This window comes from Triticum aestivum, chromosome 5B (assembly GCF_018294505.1).
Source record: "Triticum aestivum cultivar Chinese Spring chromosome 5B, IWGSC CS RefSeq v2.1, whole genome shotgun sequence".
In the NCBI taxonomy this organism is placed as follows: domain Eukaryota; kingdom Viridiplantae; phylum Streptophyta; class Magnoliopsida; order Poales; family Poaceae; genus Triticum; species Triticum aestivum.
This window is the reverse complement of record NC_057807.1, coordinates 119435779-119441694: the sequence shown is the minus strand read 5'-3', so window position 1 is coordinate 119441694 and position 5916 is coordinate 119435779. Positions and strand designations below refer to the sequence as shown.

Sequence of the window (5916 nt, the reverse complement as noted above, 5' to 3'; positions counted from 1 at the left end):
ATATCCGTATCGCCAAGCTTTCCTTCCACGCCAAGGAAAGTCCCATCCGGACACGGGACGAAGTCTTCAATCTTGTATCTTCATAGTCCAGGAGTCTGGCCAACGGTGATAGTTCGGCTATCCGGACACCCCCTAATCCAGGACTCCCTCAGTAGCCCCTGAACTAGGATTCAATGACGACGAGTCCGGCGCGCATATTGTCTTCGGCATTGCAAGGCGGGTTCCTCCTCCGAATACTTCATAGAAGATTTTGAACACAAGGATAGTGTCCGGCTCTACAACATAAGTTCCACATACCACCGTAGAGAGAATAATATTTACACAAATTCAATCTGTGACATATTCCGTGGCGTGACATCACACCACGACCAAGCCTTTATTCGAATCGTTTTACTATCCCACCTCAGCGCGTTTAGCGAGGCGGTTTCCTTGGCACGTCTTGTCAAAGCAGAGATCGTGTCCCCTTATTCCGGGATTCTCATTAATACGGGCGCGGGTAACCCAGTCGTGCCCGTTGGCACGTCTCCTCTATCGAAGGTGAGTCCCGAACGGTCATGGGGAAGGCTCTTGGTATTCAACCTCTTTATAAAGAGACCAAGGCTCCACTCCTTTCTTTCAGTCTCAATAGAATCCGCCCCTCTCCTCGAGTTCCAACACCCAAAGCTCTAGATTCAGGCGCTTCGGACCTTCGATGATGTCCGGCTCCGACTTGCAAGGCCGGTGGATGCCTTCCTCCGTTAAGGAAGAAGACGTGCTAAAGCTAAGAGATGCCAGGTATCTAACCGGCGAAATTTCGCATAGGCTGCCTGCCCAAGGGCAGGTTATTCCCACTCCCAAGCCTGGTGAGAGCGTGGTGTTCGTGTCTCACTTTCTTCGGGGGCTAGGCTTCCCGACGGACCCCTTCGTGAGGGGGCTCATGTTTTACTATGGGTTGGAATTTCATGACTTGGATCCGGAGTCCATCCTCCACATCTCATCGTTCATTGTCGTATGTGAAGCCTTCCTCCGCATTACCCCTCACTTCGGATTGTGGCTCAAGACCTTCAAAGTGGAGCCGAAGATGATCAAGGGGCAGCAGGCAGAGTGCGGAGGGGCTGTTGTAAGCGATAATGTTGATGCTCCATGGCCCGAGGGCTCTTTTCAAGAGGAGATCAGCCTATGGCAACAAGAGTGGTTTTATATCACAGCTCCCAGGGGCACCAAATGGGTGGCGCCACCTGCCTTTCGCTCGGTCCTCCACCACGGCTGGCATCATGGGTCAATAAAGGACTTGACTGGGGGCCGTCCAAGGACATGCCCTTGTTGCAGGGCCGCATTCAAGACCTCCTAGAGAGAGAGATCACTCTGGTCGTAGTGGCGCAGGTCATGCTGATTCGTTGCACCCTGCCCTGCAAACGTCGCCCCCTCCGCCTGTGGGAATTTAACCCGGAGGGACCACGAGCTCTCCAACATTTTATGGGCGCGACACCCATGGAGATGTACAAGCTTTTCTTCGGATCAGAAGCGATGTGTCCGGACTAGGGCTGGACACGAGCCGAGCCGAGCCGAGCTTGATCCGAGCCTGGCTTTGGCTCGCTCTGGAGCGGCTCGGCTCGGCTCGGCTCGCTCAGCCAACGAGCCTACTTCAACCGGCTCGGCTCGCTTTGGCTATGGCTCGGCTCAGACCGAGCCGGCTCGTAAGCCAGTTTCACCCAGAACCATTTAATAGTACAGACCTCTATATATAGTGCATATACTTGATTTTTTGCGGTAATTAAACCTATATTTTGGAAAACAAACAGTTTATACTACTAAAAATGAACAATCCAGCAGTCTATTGTTTTAAGAAATGGTCATAGTAATGAAAAATAATGTTCTTATATGAATTCTTCTACAAAAATTGTAACAATGGAACACATATGAGAGAAAGAATTGGGCAGCATTTCTATTGAATTTTGGACAACACTTCACTGGAACTTTACACAGGAAAACATCAAATATTGACAGCCAAACAAGGAAATTTTGCATAGCATAACACTTACCACTTTGACATAAAACTGAGAAAATGTTGACAGCCAAACAATGACTAGTGAAAACCACATAATCCAAAGTTCATAGTTCATCACAAGTTCACAACAACATTGTTGAAAGTGCATGGTTCATCACAACATCATTCAAGGTCCATAGTTCATCACAACAGCACACATAATTCGAAGTTCATCACAACAAAAGAATGGCACGAAATTATCACGTTGACCTCAACAATCCACATGAGAAGATCATGTAGACATCCATCTTCAAAATATCAAGAGCAACACCCACATGGCGAATATCTACATGTAACACAGATTTGTAAACTTGATATTCTCAATATGTCAAGATAGGAAAACTGAGACATGTAAAAACATTAGCTACCAATTGTTGTCACCCCCACATCAACAATCTTGGGCAACTTGATATTCTCAACATCGTCCTCCTCATCTTCATCCCTCTCCTAATTATTTGTAAGTTAGCCACATACAAGAAATAGACAGAAATCATAGAAGAAAAAGATAGGAATCATACCACCACATTGAAGTCCTTGTGAGAACCTTTGATATAACTAGCACCACACACCAAGGCTTCGACCATTTCTGGTTTCAAAGAACTCCTGTAGTCATCTAAAACCACACAAGTAGACATATCTAAGTTCTCGGACATTACATCACCTTCGAAGGCTTCTTCTTCACTTGCTTATCACCTTCGAAGGCTTCTTCTTCACTATCCACAAACCCATCTGAATCTGATTTGTCACCAACCCCAGGCGGCACCTCAAACAAAGTATCTTGCTCTTCCTCGTCCTCCTCCTCGTCCTCTTCCACCTCTTCATGATCCTCCTCCGCTTGCTTATCATGCTTCATTGCCTAGCACACAAAGACAACACACATGAGCTTGGACACACATATATTTGACTTATGGATAGCAAAAACAGCACACACATGAGCTTGGACACACATATATTTGACTTTTGGATAGCAAAAACAGCAACACACATGAGCTTGCACTAAAATATATTTGACATTTGGATACCAAAAAGAGCACACACATGAGCTTGCACAAACATATATTTGACATTTGGGTACCAAAACAGCACATGAGCTTGGGCACACATAAATTTGAGTTTCAAAAAGCAAAAACAGCACATACACAAGCTTGCACAAATATATATTTTGCACGTACATACCTGCGAAGATGTAGCCTCCCTCTCATAGTAGTTTGCAGAGCCGGAGGCAACGGCGATTCCGGCACGCACGCCAGCGCCGGTGGGGTTAGGGAGACGTCAAGGCGGAGGTTTCTTTTTTACCCTATACAACAACTCAGCGATTGGGACATTGCTGGAATCATTTGTCAGCTTCCTCGGCAGCCGTGTAGTAGCTGCTGCATTGCCCTTCCCATTCCCCTTCTGCATCCCCGAGCTCGGCAACTTTCTCTTCATAATGGAGTCCAACGTCCTCTCTTTCTCCTTCTCCTTCCCACTCGCCTTCCCCTTTTGCTTGTCCATTGTTGCGACGATAGGCGTCTGCACACATCAGCAAACAACAAATGGTCAATCATCAACAACAGTAAACTAATTAGACATGGAGTCTATGTAATTTTCCGGAAAGTAGATTTTTTTTCAAGCTGCTATGCTACAACAAGTAGATCATCAACTAGTTCATCAACAACAGAAAACTAATTGGAATCAATGAAAATTTTGATCTATCCATCCATTCTGCCCTACAAGTCCATCCATCCATGATCCATCCATCTGTTGCTGCTACATCTAGCCGTACAGACTACAATACATCCATCCATGATCCACCCATCTAGCCCTACATCTACCTGACTACGTACATTGATCCATCCATCCATCCATCCACCAGATGTGTGTACTAGTGTAGACACATACGGCTAGGGTTTGGGAAGTTCAAACTACATGACTACATCCATCGATCCATCCATCCATTGATCCATCACATGCATACTAAGTTCAGAGAGCTGCTGCTAGGGATTGGGATTTGGGAAGGAAGAAAGTACCTGCTCCGGCTCGTCACGTTCCGCGAGAAACCAGGGGAGGCGCGTCCGACTATGTCCGGTGTGGCGAGGAACGGTCGCGCCGCCCGTCGCCGTCGGTGCCGAGTTGGCGAGGAAGCGCGGCGTCGCTCGTCGCCGTCGATCCAGATTTGCAGCGTGGCGAGAGAGAGGTGAGGCGGCGCAGAGCAGAGAAAGGGAGAGACGAGAGACTCTGGCTGTGGTTGCTCGTGCCCTAATGCGCTAGCTATTGTGATCGATGGTGGAATTGGGCTGGGCCACAAGCGAGCCACCGAGCTGGACCGGCCGAAACTCGGCTCGGCTCGGTCGCGAAACGGGCCTGTTTTCAGACCTCGGCCCGCTCGATAATCCTATCGAGCCGAGCTGTAACGGGCCGAGCTGGAGCGAGCTTCGGGCCGAGCCGAAAAGCTCGCTCGTACGTCCAGTCCTAGTCCGGACTTGACCGAGGACGCAGGTCTGAGCTGCCATCGCCCGGATACTCAAGTAAGTAGCCCTGTACCCGGACACGCTATCCCATATTTATCACGAACTTGCCCTTTAAAAGAGTTGTTCCTTGAACAGGAGTGGATAGCGAAAGCAAAGTTAATCAGGTGTCCGGCCCCCCTCCCTGAGACCATGCCGGATCCCGTGTTGACCGGGATGCTGGAGGTTGCGCCTTCGGAAGAAGGTGAAGGGGGGAACAAGGAAGCTACCGCCTCCGCGAAGGAGGCTGTCAGGAAAGGAGGGATCGAGAATCCCTCCATCCAAGGGAAGAAGAGGACCGCCTCTGAAGACCCGGAGACCATGGTCTCAAAGCAGGGGAAGAAATCTTTGTCAGAGGGTCCTGCACCGAGAGATGCCTCGGCCGCATTGTGCCCCCAAGGGGATCAGCCCTCCACCGAGCCGTAAGTAAAAAGGGGAGTTCTTTTTAAAATAAAGGATATCCCTGCCCTATTTCTGATGAAGATAACCAAAATTTTACCTTGTAGTTCGGATCTCAGCCCTTCTCAGCAGAGCTCATCTTCGTGGGATCTTCGTCCAGAGATGATGGAGAGCAAAACGCCTCCCCCTGTTGTACCGTCTTGCGAGGCGGGCGACCCTGAGGTGTCGTCGCGGAGGGTTTCTCCGAGTCCGGCAGGGCCGGAAGGCAGTCGTATGTCCCCTCAAAGCACTCCGTGTCCGGCCTTCGAAAAAGGCCATCGGACGAGTCCGGCACCACCTTGTGTACGGTCGGAGGAGCTGAAGGATCTGCTCGGGCGAGCGTCTATCTCAGAAGATCACCATACGTTAATGGGTATGGTGATTGAAAGGATTTCATCCACTGAGAGCGGATTGCATGAAGCCGTCAGAAGTTCACTGACAGGTTTTGAGGTACGCAAAATGATGTACCTTCTGACACTTCCGCATATAAAATGCACCCTGTGTAGATAGTAGCCCCTGAGGCTTGGTGTGTTGTCAAAAACTGACAGCGCACCAAGGATCATAATCCCTGGTATAATATGTCGCCCTTCCTATGTAGGTGGCGAAGGGTTCGGTGCCTAGCCGGACTGATGATTTTGCCGAACTAAAGCGGCAACTTGACGTGGCGGATGCCGACATCGCGCTTGTCAATAGCGACTTCACGAGTCACAAGGTATGCAATTTCTCCGTGGACACCTAGTAAGGGAGCTTGATGCCCGTGCCTTACAACATGTATGCTTGATGCAGATGGTGCCGCTGCCATGGAGAAGCTTCGGGTGGAGCTCGCCCGAGCCAAGGAGCAGGCCAGAAAGAGTGATGCGGCTGCCTTAAAGGCGGTCGAAGAGCTAAAAGCCGAACAGGCTGCTCACTGCCGAAGCAAGAAGGAAGTGGCCGAGATGGCCGTGAAGTTGAAGAATGCTGCCGACC

General features: G+C 49.6%; 1 long non-coding RNA gene across 1 annotated transcript; it reads right to left on the bottom strand.

The window, feature by feature from the left end:
• Window positions 1–2047: 2047 nt before the first annotated feature.
• On the bottom strand, window positions 2048–4474 carry LOC123110729 (uncharacterized). The gene is made up of 5 exons (XR_006453614.1): window positions 4036–4474; window positions 3203–3538; window positions 2545–2882; window positions 2395–2473; window positions 2048–2312 (listed from the first exon to the last, which is right to left on the bottom strand). It is a non-coding gene; the product is annotated as an uncharacterized lncRNA (long non-coding RNA).
• Window positions 4475–5916: the final 1442 nt, after the last annotated feature.